This window comes from Podarcis pityusensis (genome assembly GCF_964106645.2).
Source record: "Podarcis pityusensis genome assembly, chromosome: 11".
Lineage (NCBI taxonomy): Eukaryota > Metazoa > Chordata > Lepidosauria > Squamata > Lacertidae > Podarcis > Podarcis pityusensis.
This window is the reverse complement of record NC_138036.1, coordinates 34,009,845-34,030,913: the sequence shown is the minus strand read 5'-3', so window position 1 is coordinate 34,030,913 and position 21,069 is coordinate 34,009,845. Positions and strand designations below refer to the sequence as shown.

At 41.6% G+C, this 21,069-nt stretch overlaps 1 protein-coding gene across 10 annotated transcripts in view; it reads left to right on the top strand.

Moving 5' to 3' along the window:
• The first annotated feature begins 775 nt into the window (after positions 1–775).
• MEF2C (myocyte enhancer factor 2C) overlaps positions 776–21,069 on the top strand; it is a 174,509-nt gene continuing 154,215 nt past the window's right edge. For 2 of the 10 annotated variants that reach the window (XM_080972849.1, XM_080972850.1), the window contains exons 1-2: positions 780–956; positions 13,307–13,404. The gene's annotated coding sequence lies outside the window, so the exon portion shown is untranslated. Of the gene's footprint in view, positions 957–13,306; positions 13,405–20,370; positions 20,669–21,069 lie in introns of those variants that run through there. The other 8 variants (XM_080972854.1, XM_080972847.1, XM_080972853.1 and 5 more) reach the window with 7 other exon arrangements.

The following is a 21,069-nucleotide window of genomic DNA, read 5'->3' as shown; positions in this document are numbered from 1 at the left end:
TTGTGTGTGTGTTGTTACCAGGATGAATAACAGTAGCAGACTGGCGAGACATAAATGTCCTTACCTTAGTCTAGAAAGGAGAAAAAATCCAGAATGAAAATGCTTCAAGGTTTAACAAGGTTTTACTTATGCACATTTGCTCCGATTCCTCAATTTTCGAAGCCTCTGTGTAATTCTGAAATGCAGTCTCTTAACACGACATTCTAATTTGGGGAGCGAGATTACTGAATCCTCTTTGAGAAGTTTTAGGTTTCTAATATTTCTCCGGATAAAAGTAAGAGTGAAAAGGGAAAGAAATCCACTTTAATACTTAACATAGTTTAATAACCCGAATGATGTGTGTTCTGTTTCCATTTCTAAAGAAGTTTCCTTCCAGCTGTAATTAAAAAGTACAAAAAGTTGTCTTGTTCTAAAATTATTCTTGGAAATAAGATTTTTTTTTTAACTTCACTGTAAAAGAGGGGTATTCCCCCACCCCACCCCACACACTTTTTTTCTTTTACTTTCGGCCATCTGAAAGTCATTTCATTTTGCTTCCTCCCAAGAAGTGATTTTTGGATAAAGCTACTGATTTGATATTTTCCAATTGAACTTACAGCTTGCTTTGTGGACAGAGTAATTCTATGTTCTTTCGCCAGAGCTGACAAAGGTCTGCTTGTCAGTGATACCTTTTACAGCTAAATTTACTCTCGAGTGACAGGAGCAGGTGGGGCCAGGCATGCCAGACACTTGTGCATGGAAATCACGCATCTTACAGGTCAACAGCAAAGGGGAAAAAGCTTGTGCCTTTATAGCAGAGGGTGAGTGAGGCAAACAGGACCCAAACTGGGGGGTTTCTCTTCAAAGCCAGCTGGTCTGGCTTTATTCTACAGGAATTTTTTACCTGTCAGTTTAATCATCGAAACCCTCAGCAGGTGCTGACGGGTACATCTTCCTGGAGAAGAAGAAGGGCACTGGTGAGTTTAAATAAATAAAATCCTTTTTAATATATATATATTATAAAAATAGAGTTGAGGCTGATCTCCCAATTCTACTATAGAATTCTGCCTAGGACCAGGAACCGCAGGTAAGTTTTCAAAAACTTAAGGGATATTTTTTTATTTAAAAAATGAGACACATTTGGAAACATGCTTCTTTCTAATAATTCCTTTGACAAAAGAAACTTTCGTGACCAAGATCCAGTGTTTTATATTACTGCCGCTTTTTGGAAAAGGTATTCTGAAGACTAAATGCTGAGAATATATATGTTTAGCATGGGGGGGGGGAATTGGCAGGAAAGCTAGGAAGCACATACCCCCCACTTTCAAAATGATTTTCCTTTTTTTAAAAAAGTGAGAAGTGAAAAGAATATGTTCCATTTTGTTTGCCTCATTCTACCTATGATTCTGTATTTGTTTCTGACCCCTGTTGAATGTCCTATCGGATATAATGTACAGGAGTGAGTTTTTCAATCAAATGGGGAGTGAATGTGGAAGACTTTTTAAAATTTTAAGATGTTACTGATCAAAGGGCAATCATACATTAAATACTGGTGGTGTCACTGGGGAAAGAAGTTGGATTATGAAACAAAAGCTACGTGTTAATATAATAGTGTATTTGCACCCTGATTTCACTATAATTGCATCATGTGTGCTGTTTGAACAACTGTTAATTTCATAAAACCGCCATTCTGCTGGTGGAGTCTACAGAGAGGAACATTTTTTCAGGACAATCTTATTTTAATTACTGCAAAGACGTGGGGGGGGGGGAGATCAAATGCTAAGGCATATTTTAGGGAGGAGCAGAATTTTTATGATGAATTTCTATTTTCACAAGCTTGTGCTTTTAACTGTGCTTCACAGCAGTTCTTACAAACTGTCAAACAAATTGAAAGCATTTCTGTAAACAAGTAATCAAGTTTTTTTATTTAAAAAAAAGAGGGGGGAGAAGAAGAAGAAGGGGGGGAACCCAAGACAAAGTCTATATACAAAGAGAACATATGAAACTGCTTTTAACAACCAGATTCCATACTGACATACTGCCTGGCATGCAAGTTTAAAGAGCACAGAACAACAGATAGATAAATTGTGACATTAATTTGGCACTGGAGGTTATTCTGCTTGGAAAATAAGCATGGGAGTTTTAAAGCCAGGATTGTTCAACAACTTTAAAGAGATTTTCTACATGGAATATTTGTGATTTTCCCTATGTATGGAACATGAAGTCCAGGGGTTACTGATCTCAAGAAATGGGCAAGGTTTTTCAGACGCTAATCGGTTTTTCAAAGTAAATCCAAACAATTTCCTTTTTTTTTTCTACAAGAAATTTGTGTTTATGATCACAGCCTTGGTCTGCCTGTCTGTCTTGTTCATGAAAAAAAAAAAAATTGAAGCATGCAGAACAGCTGATTTGCCTTTATATCTGTCCTAAAACCAGGCAGCTGCCAAAGCAGAATGCCATTGACACAGACATTTGCAAGAACAGTTTTCAATTTGTGAACTGTCACTGTAGGTCACTTGATTTCATACAACGACACAAATTATGTTCAGAAAGAAGGAGGAAATATATAATCGGTAACTTAATTGGCTGTTTAAGGAACCTGAACCTGTGTTTCCTCTGATATCAATCCAAGACTAAAATCCTGTGTGCATTTGCCTGGGATTAAGCCACATGAAATACAGTGGGGTTTACTTCCAAGCAAACACGAATAAGATAGCACTGCATGGAGCTATACACTGATTGATAATACCTAAATATGTAGCATACCACATCATTTGCTTCCTAGGCTGTGACCCTAAATACATTGTAACTGTGGTACTACACACACTTTACTGGGAATAAGACCTGCTGAACACAGGGGGACTTATTCTGAGTAAACAGGCAAAGAAGGTTGCCTTTTATTTCTGAAAATCCTCCATGCCCATTATCTTGAAAGATAAATAATTCTAGAAAGTTTTCTTTTTTAAAAGCAAAACAGATACCTATGGGAAATTACGAAACTGTACAAATTCATGAGCAATGGCAAAAATAGTAAGCTACAAACTGTTTTTCTTTTTGTGGAATCAAGACACCTGAGCTTCTGTTAATGTGACTCACTTAATTAAAATCTTTGTAAATAGAGTTTGTAGCCTGAGTTCCTTCTGTTTAAAAATTAGTCTGTTTTGTTACACCTGAAATCATAAAGTAGTTTACTTCTTTTGAATAAGAAACCTAATTTTGTGTATTGGCAATCATATATGCAACTTATTTAGCTTCATACTGATTAACCCTGATCATCAGCTTTTGACATTGTTACCATATCATCTAAATATCTGAGTGTGACTGAATAATAAAGGGCTAACATTTATCTACTAACAGATAGTATCTGTTAAATGGACCTTTCCTCTTGTCAGTGAAATTTAAAATAAATAAATGTTGTTGTTTATTTAAAGGTTGGATGGTTTAAAAAGCAGAATTGGTGCACTTTGTCCTTTTCCTAAACGCTCAGGAGTGACTGAAACAAATTTAAATGACTGCCATCAATAGCTATGTATATTCAGAATTGTAGACTCTTAAGATTTGTAAACCGGCCCGGGAGGACCTTGAGTCCAGTCCCATTATTTAAGGCAGTCTAACCTGCACCTCAAGCTTTTCTGATGGGCACATTCACAGTATTTGCATAAAACCTTGCAAGGAAGAACATTTTGGAACCTCCATTGGTAGTTTACTGTTGCAGAATTCTTCCTAGTTCTAATCTTAAAATTTTGTTTGTGTAACGTGAGGCGGGTGCTTTGTACTCTATACTTGGAAGATATGGGGCATGGTCACTGGGGACTTCGTAATAGGCAAGCCCTATTAAAATACACCTTGCCTGGCCCCTGTTCGTTGCAATGAGATTTCCACCAGGGGATTTCCACATAGATTGTGCCTATAGTTACTCTCTTCCTTCTTTCTCACACCCTTTTAAATAGCTAAAACCAGCTCATGTGAGCCCCACAACATCGGGGGGGGGGGGGCTAAATATACTCTGTTTCTCTAGATTTTCCAGATAGACCTTTTATTATCCATTCCATTCCTTTATGTAAAAACGACAACACCCAGCAATCTAGTTCACTTTTCTACTACTTCTTTGTCTTTACCAGTAAATTGTAAAACTTGACAAAGTTTTCTCTATGTATTGTCTCTAACTGTGACTCCCTGGAAGTGCAGAAGTTTTGTGTATGCTGTTCCTTCTTCCAAACCTTCTTTCTTTCCCTTGCACTAGGGAAAACACATAATAGCTTTAATGAAATTAAGATAATGACGAAACTGCTGAAATTATAATCTTGCACAATTGCCCTTGCATACATCTGTTTGCATATATATCTATTGATATTTCATTTTAAAAGGTAAGTGATACATCTGAAAAGCCAATTTGCAAACTGGTTTTCCTTTTGTGTGTGCGTTAGATGCAGTATTCCTGCAGCGTAAACCCAATGCTCCTCTTCCTAATCATTTAATTTAGAGCAGTCTTGAAAAGTACAAAAATATGGCCTAAGAACAAAATATTCTATCAGAATCGCTCAGGTACTACAAGACCACTTGAGTGGCAGGTATAGTAAGTTATTCTTCCTGGAAGGAACTGTTACACATCAAGGGCAGTTGAATGAGTAGGAAATTGTTACGTTCTTAGAATAAATTATAGATCATATGAACCAATACTCTCAAAATCAGCCATGCTCTGATTGTGACTCCTCACTAATCCCTGAAATTAATTGAATACTTCCTTGACGTTGTCACTTTCAGAGCTATTTGACCCCCCTTTCCTCAATGTATTCTCATTCAATCATCTTGGGTGATTATCAAACACCACATTTTAATTCTACTCCAAGCCTGCAATAGATTAGCCTTTTTGTATTTCAGTCATGGCCTTACAGTCGAGTTCCATACTATTGGAGATCCAGCAGTTTAGGAAATTTGCAAAACAGCATCACTTGCAAAATATCCATATAGCTGTCTCAAGACACTGGGGAAAAAATATAGGCGTATAGGCATATGAATGAAAAGAGTCTAATGTAGCATCAAACACAACTAAGAACCAAAATATAGTATGGTGAAAAGTGGCAGACACTGTCCTTCTATCACTCTAGTATGTTATCTTGGAACATACTCCTCCAGAGTTAACGCTAAAATGAAAGCTGCCCTCAAGTATCTGGTAGGCTTTCATGAGAAAGATGAAGCAGACTCGTTCTCTCTTGCTCCAAAGAGAAATTAGAAATTGAAAGGAATCAGAGCTGGGTTAAATATTAGGAGGAACCTCCTAACAGTAGCAGCTGTTTGACAGTGTCTTTTCTAGAGGCCTGTCAGAAACATTGCAGCTGTACCCTGTATTGTAGATCATGCACTGAGCTGGGGGTTGAGCTAGGTAACTTCCGAAGCTCCTTACCAACTCTAAAATCCTGAAACCTTCCCTGATCAACACAGGTCACATCCACTCCATATGTTTAAAACACATTCATGCCACTTTTGCAGCCATGTCTTCCCCCCACCCAAAATCATGTGAATTGTAGTTTACCATGCACAGAGGCACAATTCCCAGCACCTCTAACAAACCACAGTCAGTTCCCTACAGGAGTTTTGGGAGAAAGCCAAGTGCTTTAAACATATGGTGTGGATATGATCATAATCTACACAGAAGACATGCAGCATTACAGAGATAATTGCCCACATAACCAATTCAAAGATAGAATTCGAGATGGTAGAGAATCCCAGACAGTGAATCAAAGTTATGAGCCCAGAAAAAGGGGAATCCGAGATAGTGGGGTGAAACCCACATCTCATTGTAGTCCATGGAAAATCTCGCTTTTATTTCTGTGAATCATATCCACAGCATGCTCTGACTTGTTCTTATGATCAAACAAATTATTTACACAGCAGACCTTTATATAGGTGGGTTGTGGTACTTTCTGTCTATTTATAAAAAGTTATATTTATTTGGGAGAGAAAAATTGCTAATTTTTTTACCAACTATATATCTAATAAAACTATTTAATAACGAATGTACTGTACTCCTTGTTTAACTCCTATTTACTAATTTGGCTGGCTTCCAAAACTCCTGGGGAAAAAAAAGACTGACTGTTTTTAATAGAATATAATGTATTTAGTTTCTGAGAAACTTGTTAGGTGTTGAAGTGTTTTAACTGATTTCACTCATATTCACAGCAATGCAAAGAGAAAGGACAATGAACAGATTAGAAAATCCATATGAATAAAGAAAGGTAGTTCAAATGCTAATGAATAAGCACCATTTAAAGTTTAAAAAGAATGTTTCTGATTGATAACTTAGTAAATTGTGGGTATTGTAATCCCAAAACTACCTGTTTTAAAATAAAATAAAAAAATACTCTGGGGTGGCATTTTACATGTGTTTCTGTATTAAGAGACAACTGCTGCTTTGTGGTGAATTTCAGGTTAAAGAAAGGAATCAAGCCTGAGACGTTTTTGTTGTGTTTTAACTGGCCTAGCATTTAGACTTGTAGTACTGCAGATGAAGTGGGATCTCATTCCTGCAAGCCTGGCAAGGCAAGCTGGCTTTATCCTGCTCGTCAGAAAAGCCTTCATCTCACTGCTTTGCTTTCTCAGTCCCAGTGCATCCACAGTTCCTACAGCCCATAGAATCCAACCTTGTTTTAAAACATTGTTTTAATACACTGAGTGCCATTCTATATTGCGCTGCACTGGACTATCTCTCTTCCACACCCAGCTTGACTGCCTTCCTGTTTTTGAAAACCTCTCTATTCAGTGTTTGCTCTCACTCCCGAGAGCTTGTATTTTGTCCACTGATAGTGCAGCGTGCTCTCTAGCAGGTTCAGTGTTGTTTCATTGTTTCAGATGCTTACTGAAAAACAATATACTGTATACCAATACTGAAAGTTTTGTGGTTTGCAAAGCAATGGAACATAATGGTGAGGAGCATTTTGTTTTGTAGCTCATGCTGCTTTCACACTCCGGCAGCTGACTTTCAGGCTAGATTAACCCCAAGGCTAAATAGGCTATTGAACGAGGCTTGGACCCCACAGTGTACAAGTACAGCCATGCAGTGCTCTAAGAGCATGTAAAGTGTGGGCTGGGCCTATATTGCATGCCTTCATTCCATGCCAGTCTCCTTTCAAATTCCACTCTTCTCTGAACATGGCAGCTGTGTGCTTAATCACATGACAAGGGAAGAGTGATATCATGTTCCCCAGTTAAGTACCAAAAGGCTGCAAAGCATGAGAAGCAGGATAATGAGCAGTATGGGACTAACGGGGCACGAAGAGGATGCTTTTAGGGGCTTAATTGTGCCAGAGGCAGGCTCAATATCTGTTTCCAGCACAAGGGCTTAACCCTGGAGAATATGAAGCCCAGTTTCCACTCTCAAACAGGACTCCCATTGCTTCCACATTTGGGGAGAGATCACATGGCAATAGCATACCTCTTACCTAACGTCACAAAGTATTGTGAGACAGTTGAGAGACCACACCTCTCCACTCCACCTGAGTTGCACGAAGGGCAAGTCTTCTGTATGTCCAGTCCCCTGTTCCTTGTAATCCACTGATGAATATACTGCTTAATGCCAAAAAAAGGATTCTAAGCGCTTTACAAGTGTAAAAACCAGTGGTGTATTATATTGCCTTTTTCTCCTGCAGAAAAATATAGGCTCAGTGAGGATTTTTTTGCCAGTCCATCTGATTTGGCTTTGGTGGCTTTTGCTGTTCTTGTTGGCCTTCTTGTATCAATTTGGGGTCAGGGTTTATCGATTTGGGGACTGCCACAATTGGTGCTTTAGCATTGGGCAGCAAATCAGGGTTAGAGATATTAGCAACCCATTTGGGAGTCACCTTAAGGACTTTGGGCTACTAGAAATAACTGTATCCCCCTCTGGGTCAAAGGTTAGTTGGGGTCTATTCTGCCTTCCACCATGTGATTTTACCAAGCAGGAAGGTTGGATGCTACATGTTGATGAGGAATTGCAGCACTAGACTTCATGTCCTCTTAATGTGAAACTGTCATAAGTTGGTAAGGGCTTTTTTCACCCAGCTCAGTACATCTGGTTTCTGGTGCCTTTCACTTCATCTCCACTGCAAGGATATGTAAAGAGAAGATAAAAAGCCTTCATCAGCAAGGGGCTACAGAGTCCCCCTGCACACCAGGGATTAGAGGGAAGAGTTTACAGATCAAATGCCAGTAGCTGGAAACTGCAGGAGGGGAGAATGCTTGGGTCTTACATGCAGGCTTCCCAAAAGGACACTGGGCTAGATGGGCCATTGGCCTGATCCAGCAAAGCTCTTCATATATTCTTAGAGGTTGGTATTGCCAGGTAGATTTGATCCTAAATATGTAGCTTTTGGGATCCTTATTATTTATCCCATGTCTGGTTGCTTTGATGTTTGCCCTGACTAATAGCTCAGATGGGAGAGCATGAGACTCTGAATCTCAAGGTTGTGGGTTTGAGCCCCACATTGGGCAAAAGATTCCCACATTGCAGGGGGTTGAACAAGAATAGATAATCCTCGTGGTCCCTTCCAACTCTGCAATTCTATGATTCTACTGTGGTCAAAGAGAAAAGAAAAGGTGATGACAAGCCCTTGCATTAATGTGCAATGAACATTATATAGTTTAGAAATACATGATGTTGGGGTGGGGGGCAGATCCCATGTTTCATGCCTCATTCCCCGGTAGCACCGTTGGAGGCAGTATGTCTCTGAATACTAAGTGCTGGGATGCACAAGTGAAATAGTGTGCGTATACTGCTTGTGCGCTTCCTACAGACATCTGGCTAGCCATTGTGAGAAGAGCCTACTGGACTTAAATGGGTCTTTGCTCTGATCCAGGAGGGTTCTTCTTAATGTCCTTATAGCATATGTATTTTTTTACTACTTGTTACTTTGTTGCTTACTTTTTTACTGGCATGGAGGGAAGAGAGATGCTTGTGGGATTTTAGCTGATTAATTTATGTTGTCTTTGGAGCCAAAATAACTCGATAGGTCTTCATTACCATGCAGCTTAACTTTTTTGCAACTGGCGGGAGGCAGGGAGCATCTGCTGCTCCACCCCAGGTACCAAAATGCCTTGGGTCATCCCTGTTCAGAGGGCATTCCGAAGCAGAGGATGAGGATTTGTCTCAGAAGGATGGCATCCTAACATCCCCCCACTTTCTGAAGAGCAGGGGCAAATGTTTGAGCCCTGGAGATCTTTTTTGTTTTCCAACCTTATACCCCACCTCATGTTCAAAAGAATCTCAAAGCAGCTTTTACAATACAAGACATAACACCCAAATAAAATGTATAAAACACGCCATGTTTCATTGCAAAAATGAAAATGTGTGGGAATGAGATCTTCTACTCTTCTAAAGCAACATGGCCTGAACTGGCACCCTCCATTAAGTTTTGAGCTACAACTCCCAGCATTGGGGCTGTTGAGAGCCCAAGACACCAGGTTGGGGAAGACTTTCCTACAAACCTGGCCACATTCCTGAAAAAATTATTTTGTTTAAGAACACACCTGAAACACAGAGAAGAGGATCATCCTGACCATCTCTTTTACACGTGTGTATGAGATGACTCCCTATAGATCTCCAAACCTCCTGCCAAACAGAATCAACCCAGAGCACCCAGGGAGTTATCTCCTTGTTGAGAGATTCCCCCGCCTTTCGTATGTGGGTTTTTTTCATACCCCCCAAATCCTTGTTGCAGTTGGAAGAGGAGGATCTGATCTCTGCACCGTGGAGCGTCTGAGCTACCAACCGGCAGCCAAGCATCAAATCGCTTTGCAGCAGGAGGAAAATGAAGAGGGGCGGCGGGGTAGCACATCAATAACCGAATGGAGCGTTGGAAAAGTATGAAGTGCTCTCCTCGCTCCCCACCCCCGCACCCCCGTTGGTCGGTCCCAGTTTCCTGCCAGCCGCGTGGCTTGGGCCGCACCAAAAAAAGACTGGAGGGGGGGTGGGCGAAGAGAGAGTCTGGGCATCCGGCAGACTGGACGCTCCTGGCCCATCGGCCCTTTGGGCTCCTCACGGGCGATATCCAGGCGCAGGAGGCGGCATGGCGGCAGCCGGCATGAGACGGACGGAAAAGGAAGTCTTCCGGCGTAGCTGCCGTGGGGATCGCAGCCCCGTCCCGACGCGCCTCGTCGCCGCCTGCGCGGTTTTTCTGGCTGGCGAGCGGCGGGAGATGGAGGCGGTGAGCGGATTGCAGGCGTCGGGCTGTGCGACCTGGTTGGCCCCTTTGAGGATCTCTCTCTTTCCTTCTTTTTGAACCTTCCCTGAGACCTGCGTAGGAAGGCAGAAAAAGGAGGGAGTCCTGACACATACCACCAGCTCCCACTTGGCATGAGAGGACTCAGTCAGCCTCCTTTTTATATAATGTATTTGTTTTAGTGTTTAACTTGCAAGCCACCTTGGGTTTCCTAACAGAAAGGCAGTATATAAACCCAGTCAATAAATACACTTTGAAGCCACAGCTTGACCCTCTTGGCTTTTCAAAACCTTGAGGTCCTTCTCCGTGAAGCCTCGCTCTGCTCCCTACCCCCTTGGCAAGGACAGTGACAGTGGCCCTCTTTTTTTCTCCTCTGGAAAGTACATAAAGCTGAAGAAGCGAAGTTGGAAGAGGGACACCATGGCTGTACACACACTTCTGTTCGCCCAGCATCAAGCACACTCCCGCTTCTCGTTCGGGGAGAGTTGTGCGCATAATGTTTGCCAGAGCTATTCTGCAATTTCTTACGAAACGCCGCATTTCGACGCTTCCTCTGCCACCCCTTCCGAAACAAGTTTCGATCCGAATTGAGAAAAAGAACAGCCTAGCTGTGTTTTAAGCTACTAAATGTGTGCACAGTCTAGTTCTCACTTCCTCTTTCAGCTGTATGGGCTTTTCAAAGCTCAGATTAACTCTTCTGAACCCTCCATTGATCCCTTGGAGAAGTAAAGTTTGTGCGCTCACTTTTTCTGTTGAATGAGGGTGGGCTGATAAGAGGGAGTGACAGGTGACAAGACGTGGGGGGTGTCCATGGCACTCACACAAAAAATTCAAATGTGTTCTTGGGCCTAAAAAGGTTGGTGACCCCTAACTAAGAGTTTTTGCATGCCAGAGCATTCAAGAGACCACATGAAAATGCCCACAACTCCCCCACAGTAGGTTTTGTGTATTGTGTGTACAACTGCATCAGAATGTAGAAGGAATAGGTTAACCCACAATCCTTTCTAGCAGCCTCCATTGTGGAGGAGGTAAAGTGTGAAAAGAACAAGCAAGCTGAACACAAGTCTGCAATGTAAAAGAAAAAATCAGGGCTGCAATTGTGGGCTTGTTGTTTATCTGTGACTAAGGTCCATGGACCATAGTAGGAATTGCTTCCAAGTAAACAACCCAAGACTCGAACTGGCTTAGACTCGATACAGTTAACAGGGTTCTGATGTAGATACAGACTATCAACACTTTGTTATTGCGTACAGCAATACAATGAATGTCTTCCCCCATGAATTTTGTAAGTTAGAAACATAGAAAGCTGCTCTATATTGGTTAGACCTTTGGTCCATCTAATTCAGTATTGTCTATGCTGACTGGAAGTGGCTCTCCGAGCTTTCAGGCATGAGTTTTCCACAGCCCTACCTGCAAATGCTAAGAGTTGAACCTTGGATCTTCTGCATGGAAAATGTGTTCTACCACCAAGTTATGGCAACAACCTAGAATAAAACATTCACACAAATAATTCAGTTAGTGATACATTGTATATCAAATCCTGTGTGTGTGCGCACACGTGCATGTGTGCATGCGTTTTCACCCTCCTTGCTTCCTTCAGAAGTTCCAGTGAGGGCGTTTTATGGGGGCAATTTCTCTGTGAGAGACTTAAGGCCCCTCTTGTAGCAAACTTTATTTACAAAATATACAGGAGGAGCAGCAGTAAAAGTCACCAAGCAACACCCATCCATCTTCTCAACATCCTTTACCAGCTACAAACCTCTTAGCAACCACTTCTCGTAACCTCAGCCTCAGATTTCTGTTTTCTCCTTTTTGCTTATATTCAAACACACACACACACCCAACAACAACAAAAAACCCTATATCTCTCAGTGTCTGCCTAGGCTGGTTGGGTATGATAAACTCCAGTGAACTAGGGTAGCCAATAGCATGGGAGTAGCCAGGATTTATTTTAGGAGGGGGGCACAGAACTGAGTTATATGTGATGCAATTGGTCGGTTAGTTAAGTATTTTTATTTATTTACTTGATTTAGGGGGCCTGGCTGCACGTATGGCCAATTGTCCTCAAAGCCATTAATCAGGAGACCCTCATACCACCATCAGATGTCAGGTTGGAGAGAAGAAGAGGTCCTTTAGCAGGATCAAGAAGAATGACTATATCTACACCACTAGGAACTAGAATTACTTTGAATCACAGCCCTTACAAAGTTTTTTTAAAAATCCAAAAACCCACCTGTGTTCCAAGCTAAGATGGTAGCTCTGTTGTGATGGATTGACTCTGAAAGGCTGTCCACATAAGACTCTTGTGCTTCTTGTTCAGCACCTTAACATACAACTAGAATGTAGGTAGAAGTACTTTGGGGTGGGGAGCACCATGTTGACCAAATATATTCTCAAGGGACTGTATCCAATATTGGTCAAATTCAGAGCAGACCCATTAAAATTTGTGATCAGGACTAACTTAGGTACAGTAATTTCAATGGGACTCATCTGAGTGGTGGTCTTTCCATTAAACATGCCACCAGCACTGCTGTCATGATCCCTCTGATTTAATATATCTATTGAAGATGAAATAGCTGTAAAGTTATGGAGCTCCCTCCTACTGGAGCTACAATTGGCCTGCCCAATACTGTAATGTTTTTCTAACACATTTATTTACTCTGTTGTTTGAAGTTGAGGCACTAGTTTCGAGTCTCTGGGACTGTTCTATGCTGTCAGATTACTTTATTTTAATGCTATTTTTTTGCTATTTTAATATTATCATTTTGTTTTATTGTATGGTTTTATATTATGTTGTATACTGCCCTTAAGATGAAGGGTTGTCTAGAAATAACAGCAACAATCAGTATAAAGCATCTCACATAATATGCCAGTTTGCATTTATTTCAGTCTAGCATTCCAGATTTGGTGTGGTTCACTATTATGATAATTCAGCATCTTGGATAATTTAAACAGTATTTACTCAAAATACTCAATCTTAGTTGCTTGTTAATACGTAGTTTCTAAGTGATATCAACCAGTTTGCCTAAAGCTTTACAGGAACTGTTGTCTTCAAGAATTTTCATATTATTTGCTTCACGAATAGAGATCTGCATTTTAATAATGTCTTACTGTTCTGCTTTTAAACATTCAAGGTGCCGACTAAGAGTTGTAAACTGTGAAGTAACTACTATGGAACAGCTTAAGTAAAGCACCGAAGGTGGATGAATTTGAAATACAGAGGGTGTATGTGGTGAGTGTTTCATATTTTAATTCCCTGCCTCCTGCAAGATCATTCAATATTACAAAAAGCTCTATTTATTGCTTCCTTTTTTGGATTTAGGGCTCAAGCTAAACTCTGCAGTTGTGTGTACTAAAAGGTATACGGATGACAAAGCTTCTCCCTAATCACTACTTATTGTACATTATATCGTTTTAGCCATGGCATGCCACGGTATTTAATATACATGTGTCACCCTTTCAGCTCCTACCTTTGAAAATATATTTTACAATTAATTCATTCCACAAGAAATTATATACATTTTCATTCTCCCCTATGGATTGTGAAATATTTAAATTACCCTCCTGGAATCTACATCCTATTATAACGAGATTTTGGGAATTTATATGTTATGGGCAATTATAAAAGCAATATGGATTGAAAGAATATTCTGAATGATTGGAGAACAAATACAGTATTGTTGAATAAAATCTTGTGGGGTAGATCAATCTATAGCCTTGGTTCCTCTCAGGGTGGGTTGCTGTGGCAACCGCCCCAGCTTTTATATATATATATATATATATATATATATATATATTCCCCTAAAGCTTGTTTCAAGAGCTGTACCCAGCATGGGCCAAGCTTAAAAGCAGACAGATGTAGAAAGAAGTGCTTTCGTGAACTACTCTTTCAAGACAGGCCTGTGGTAGAGAGGAGCATAGGAAGACATGGGGTGGGGCTGAACTATGAACAGAAATTGGAACCCAAGTCACCCCGGGTTAGGATGTATAAACTCTGGGGTATTCAAATGTGACTCTGGCACTCTGTAATTTAATTGTCGCTTTTGCAATGTAAATTGGCAGCGCTGTTTCTTTTGAAGAAATAAACATTTGACTATCACTCCAAATTGAAGAGGGGGGGGGACTCGGATAATTACTGAAAGGGGATGTTAACTGAGCTCACCATGAAATAATCATACTTGTAAGGGAAAGAGACACTTGGCTGCACCTCAGCCCGTGGTAAGGGTATGGAAGGGTTGATTATTCCAATAATTACACCTCCTGTTGTGCAGTTTTCCCCCTGTGTGTTTTGTTTAATTCAGATGTAAGTTTCAGGTGGAAGGCTGGGAAATGGTGCAAGATTTTCTGTTTCCTGTTGCCAGCAGGCCTAGGCCTAACAGGAATCCTTAATCTTACCTTCCTGGAAGAAATCCAACGGGGATTTGCTGCCAATTATTGGCTGTTTGTAACACATGTTTTTAAAATAATGGTCTGGAGGTGATGGTGTTTCAGTGTAAATTATATTGAATGCTAAATGACACAGGAAGATTCTTCAGGTGCTGTAAGAACTATTTTTATTTGAAGCCTAAAAATATTCTCTACTGAGTTTCAAGAATGAAGGAAACAATTTGACTTCTATACTGCTTGTCTATGAAGTACTGAAACACTTTTTATTTTTTAAGGGAGAGGTGTCTTATTCATTGCTTTGGGCATCTTTGCTCTGACTGAAAAATAATGTTGGCACAAACCACTGAGTATCAGTCCCCAGGATAAGGTCATGTCTATTTAAAAACTGGGCCCTAATAACCTAAATATGTAGACGATGCACAGGACATATGAAGCCACTGCATATATTTCTTTCAGTGGTGTCATTCTCTGATTTCGGGGTATTGAGACAAAGTAGTGCTGACCTTTGCCCTGTCAAGCTGAGAGCCTTGCCTTTGAGACATTTCAACACTTTGCAGCAGCTTCCCCCCAAAGAAATGCAAGAAATTATAGAATTTTGCTCACTACACTTGGGTTGGCTTCATATAATTCCCCTTCCCCTTATTTCACCCTCTCCCAAGTGATTTTGTGTTGTGTGTTTAGCAACATCCCAAGATGACAGGCAGTGTTGAGTTTTGTCACCCCTTGTCCAAGAGACAACCATCTTGGTGTATATAATTTCCTGCATTTTTTTCAATGCCCCCAGCTTTGCTTTGAATAATTACAGACCAGTTTGGGCTATGTGAACATACAGTTCCTGGGTAACCATAGGTAAGGATTTTGCAATGTATTTCTTTCTCTGTCTAAACAGCAGCTGATAGCCTGTAGATTGAATTTTGATCACCCTATTTTTGTGCGCAAAAAATAGACACTTTGAACAAGCAATAGCTTCTCTAGTCCTACATCTACTATCAAGATATCTATGAGATCCAGTTCCTAAATCCCATCTCAGAGCCACTACCAGACTGTTTCTATTCTGTGGATAAGAATTCAGTTGCAGATCTGCAAATTCACTTTGCGAAATGAAAGTGGATTTAGCCTTCTTGCACAGCAAATCCACTTCCCCCCAAAATTGGACATTTTCAGTAAGGAAAATGACTGGAAAGTATGAGAAAACAATATTTTGATACAAAGTTGTATAGACCCCCCCACAAACAAATCAGGATGAGTGTGCAACAAACAAACAACATTGTACAACCTCCCCGCAAACTTTGTGAAGAGAAATCGGGATGAATGCTCATTAGGTCACCTGGAAGCAAGTTTTGTCCTACTGAGCACTCTACTGCCCTTCTAGCACATGCTAGAAATCTGAAATGACGAAGAAATTGTGGGGACCATAGATCTTTGTTTATAGTCAGATTCATTACTCAACTCTATATGAAGTCAAGTTATGGTAGGCTCATAGGTCTCTGTTTCTCTATGTGCATGACTTCTTTCCTTGGGGGCAAGCTGGCTTCAAGGGTCAGGTGGTGCTGCAAGTGATGAAAGAGAAGTTTTCTCTCCATGGAAGAGCCCAGCCTCTGCCTCCATTCATGCCTTGCTTGTCTCCTTGGAGACAACCAGGGTGTGAAGGGGCAGATGGGCCTGTGAGAGTGAAAGAAGGAGTGCCCTCTCTCCTAGTGCAGGCTGGTGACTCTGAAAAGAATTGAGCCATACCCCATGACCATGCAGCCGCTCCCCCCGCAAGCAATGGGTAAAAGCAATGTTTCTCTCACTTCTAATTTCTCCAGTCTTAAATTCATTGTTGTTGTTGCTTTGAAGAATGAAGTCCTCATGAAAATTCATAAGCATTTCACTATAAATATCTCCTAATATACACATTTTTAATACAATTTCCCCTTATGAAAACATTTTTGCAAAAAAAGCTTTCCTGTAATGTAATACAATTTTTAATGCTATTTTCACTAATATGTGCATGTTTATTTACAAAGCTGGTGCATCATGGTCCTTGATCCAATTTATGGGGCTGTGAGGTTAGACAACATTATGTGTTCCCTTCTTCTTCTGTGACTTTGAACAGCCAGGTATCTTGAAAGGAATTCTTGGTGTTACTGTAATTCAAGACATATCCTACAAAAAGTTACATGATCTACCTTAAAGCCCATAGTCCAGATCCAAAGGGACCACCTAAACCTGAAAGCTGAGGAGAAAACGATGTGCACATTTCATCAAACCTTTAAGCACTTTCAAGCTCTGTTGCTTTCAAAAGGAGAGATTAACTCTCCCATTGAAATCAACGCAGGTTAGCAGAAGTTTCTCCATGCATTTGAACTTTTTGATGGCTGCAACAGCAAGTAGTTATTTCCATATGTGAAACAGCCATCACAAATCAAACACCATCTCACACCATGTCAAGCCCAATGATTTTCAAGTGAGGCAGCTCACCACAATCAGTGGTAAGTCACTGTGTGATGCATTATTGAGTGGTGTGCATTCATACATGCATGTGTCAGGAATGTGGCTGCATAGTGACGAAGTGATATACAGTCAACGAGCAATTTGCGCAGGGGTTCCATTCTTGGACCCCATGCGTGTTAGTGGAGAACGTATAAGCACACCCCACCCCATTCTGCTCTGCTCCTGTTCCGCCCTTTCAGTGATGTGTTTTCTGACATTTTCAGTCATTTCTGGGTTTGGTGCTGTGCACACATGTGCTTTCACGCATCTTTTGGATATATCTTAAGTGGCCGTTGCCAGTATTGTGAATTTCCCCTAGAGCATGGTCCCAATAATAGGTATACATTGAATTTTGAAACCACAGAGGAGTTATAGTGTATCAACCTTCATAGTGCATTGCAGCATGTCATCTGTCTGGGGTAACTAGATTTTTCCTGTTGTCTGCACCATTATCACGTTAAAGGTGTTTGTTTTGTTTGTCACTGTGGAAGAAAGAGCAGGGTTGGTGCTGAAAAGAAAATGCTAGTGCTGTATGACTGAACGTGTGGCAGTTATCAACAGGCCCACATTGTCCTGGATGCTATTTGATGCTGTGGCTTTCAATCCTGAACAGTTTCTACATTGTTTCAAAACCAGTTCCTGTTCAAAATGTAATAAAAAAAAATCCAAAATACTGAACTATGGTAAAATTGCTCCTCAGCCATTTATGGTGTGCCTCTTATACCCATGACAGAGATGTGTCTGACTGTTGTAATACTAGAATATCAAGTCTTTCCAATAACACATGGATCAGTGAAGCAATAAAACAATATCACGTTGCTCTTAATTTACAGTCTTACCTTGTATTGTGTGCTATGATGATTGTCACTATGATGTGCAAGAATTTTGTCTCTGGTGTTCAATGGGAACCTGGAGGTTCCTTCTCCAGGCAATAAAAAGAAGTTATTCTACATTTTCTGGTCTTTATGCCCTCAACTCTGGAAGTTCACAGGTCCTTTTCAGGCCATTTTGTTTGTATTTATTTATTTATTTAAAAATTCATTTATAAACTTCAATATGTCTGCATACATATACCCTGAATATGTAAGAAACCATTCTTTTGTGGTGCATCCAAACTGATAGGCACTTGACCATCTGAGATGGCATCATCATCATCCATTCCTCCATCACAAAAGAGGAGTCATGCCATGGCCAGATTGTTGGATGAGAACATGAGAACCTAAGTTTAAATCTGCCCAGCACCATCATTGTGCAGTGCTTGAATAATGCTTCCCTTTAGCAAAAATAAAGTTCAGTATCTGATGGGAATTATAGCAATTGTAGATGAATGGCTGAAACTGGATTCTCTCTGAAACAAAGTTGTGTGCTTCATAGATACCTCCTGCTCCCCGCCTGTTCAGCTATAGATTCCTTAGTCTATCTCTTCCTTATGCTACTATCTGTAGTGTCATCTGTGTGCCAGGTGCTGGACAAAACACTGAAGTCTGGTCAAGAGGACTTGGCAGCATTTGAATTATGTAATATGTATAAAAGGTGTGATCAGAACTTAGAACTTATCTTAAACACTCCCATCATGGTGATATACCAAACAATGTAAGGAAGGATTCAGATATCATACAAAATGCTGAAAGGTTCACTCTTCAGTGGCATAAATCCTAACGCCCAGAAAATAATGCTCAAGCAGCAGCAAATTATGTTGAATTGGTAAGTGGGCAGAGCAATCATAGGTGGTGGAGGACCTCTGGCAGAGAAACTGCAACTTTATAAGTTCTGCCAGCTTTCACGGGCAGTGTGTGTGTGTGTGTGTGTGTGGAGGAGACGGGTTTTCCATTCCCAAGACCCACCACTGTTCAGCCTTCCAAATTTCCCCCTCCCGATGACACTGATATTCTATTTCTGGGAGTGTGTTGGGTGAATGAGAGGGCCTTGGGTCCAAGACCGCTCCCAACCTGTCCTCTCCAGCATTCCTGAACACCCTGTTTCTGGCCTTGCTCCTTTCAGAGTTACTACTGGTAAACTCTGACAGCAGCAGAACCTGGCCCCACACCCAGAAAGCCTCTGCCTGCAGAAAGGGAGGTCCACACCACCCAACAGCTTCTCAGCCACCCTTTCAGGGAACAGTAGTTCAGTCCCTTATTCCATATAAATAATTAGATACCTTTCCATTCCTTTTCTTTTTAAAGAAAGCCACTGAATTCCAAAGTGCAAATCCTTTTCCTTTTCTTTTGGCAATAGGGATATTTAATTAAATATATACTTTTATGTTTCATTTAAAAAAAAATACAAGTGGCTGCATTGGTTCACGGGGTTGGGGGAATCTAAAAGTCAACAATATGGTGATATGCAGAGTGGGAGAAATGTAAATGTCTCCATGTACTGAGCAAGATTCAAAGTACCCCAGCACTCTTGTTAAACAACAAGTAGAAAAAGAGAGGAGGAAAGAAAAAAGATGGTCTTGGGTATCTAAATAACAATAATAATAAATCTCTCCATTTGCCCACACTCTGTTTTTTGTTTTGCTTTACATCCAGCCTGAAGAAGCATTCTGTGGAACTTCAAAGCTTGCTCTCTGTTGTGTGACATTTCAGTTGGTCTTAATTAAAAGGATTATCCTGCTCTTGATTTTGGATTTAACCTGGATTGTCTCCTGTGTTCGGGGCCTCTTCAGGTTGTGAAGTGGTGTGAATGTTTAAGCAATATTCATATACGTGAATATTCATGGTGAGAGGTGAGGCTGCAGGGAACCAGGCAGAGGGCCTTTTCAGTAGTCACTCTTGCCCTGCGGAACACCCTCCCAGCAGATGTCAAACAGATAAGCTGCTATGTGATTTTTGAAAGACATCTGAAGGCAGCCCTGTACAGGGAATTTCTTAGTGTTTGATGCTATATTGTGTTTTTACTGTTTTTTGTTGGGAGCTGCCCAGAGTGGCTGGGGCAACCAAGACAGATGGGTGGAATAATAATAATAATAATAATAATAATAATATATGCTCCATGCCCTTAATTTATCACCTCTTTAAAAGTCATGTTTTATTTTGTATTTGAACGCAATGAACACCCTTCCTCTATTCCCACCCCCTCCGCAATGAAAACACAACCCTCCATGTACAGATCAGAAGGCAAGTGCCAAAACTACGACGAATCCAGAAAGCAGACCGTCGTGGAGTTTCACAAGTGATCTACCGCCCTAGAGAAACAAGGAGGAAGGTCAGCAAGTCAGCCTGTCCCCTTTCCGAGAGCGGCCACTTTAGGGCCCAGGGAGCGCTTCTTGGCCGCGCTGCGGTCTCCAGGCAAAGGGGCAAGGTTGCTCTCAAGCTCTTCCCGGGCGATGCTCTCGCAGAGCTGAGCTGGTGAGCTGGCACAGCGGAGTTTGCGAAGGCCAAGTGAGGATCTGTTCAGACGGGGCACCAGGGAACGCGAGCTGCTGCCAGACGAGCGAGCACGCCTGGGCTCGGCAAGGAAGGGAAGGAACCGTTATTTTATCTTCCAGCCACCCCGACCCAGCTGCCCTACTGGCAAAGCCTGGCGAGTTTTATCTGGCTCCCCCCCCCCTCCCCAAATCGTAGGAGCATCCCGCTTTTTCCCCCGGAGCCCGCGCGCCTGTTTCCTGTGCAGTTTGTTTGGAGACGTCCCGGGTAAGTGAAGTCCCGCTGGCGCGGGGAGACGGAAAAGCCGCCCGAGTTTGGGAAGTGGGGCTGCTCCACTTTGGCGAGAGCGGAGCGGAGGGTCCGCGAGGAAGGCGCAGCAGAGGTGGAGGGAGGAGGGGGGCAGAGGAAAGGTCAGCGCGCGGCAAGAAACGAAACGCCAACAGCAGCCTGCCTCTCGCCTCCCACCCCGGCTGGGCGAAGGCTTTCGGGCAGAGAAATGTTTTCAGAGCACGTTGGAAAGTTAGGCTGGCTGGGCAGCGTGGAGCCAGCGCTGCCGCCTCCAATGTCGACGAGATGGTGCTGCCGCCGCTAGCGGCGGACTTTCCCTTGCAGTGCAAGCGGGACTCCCTCTGCTGCTTCCTCCGAGAGCCTCGCCGCTCCTCCGATCT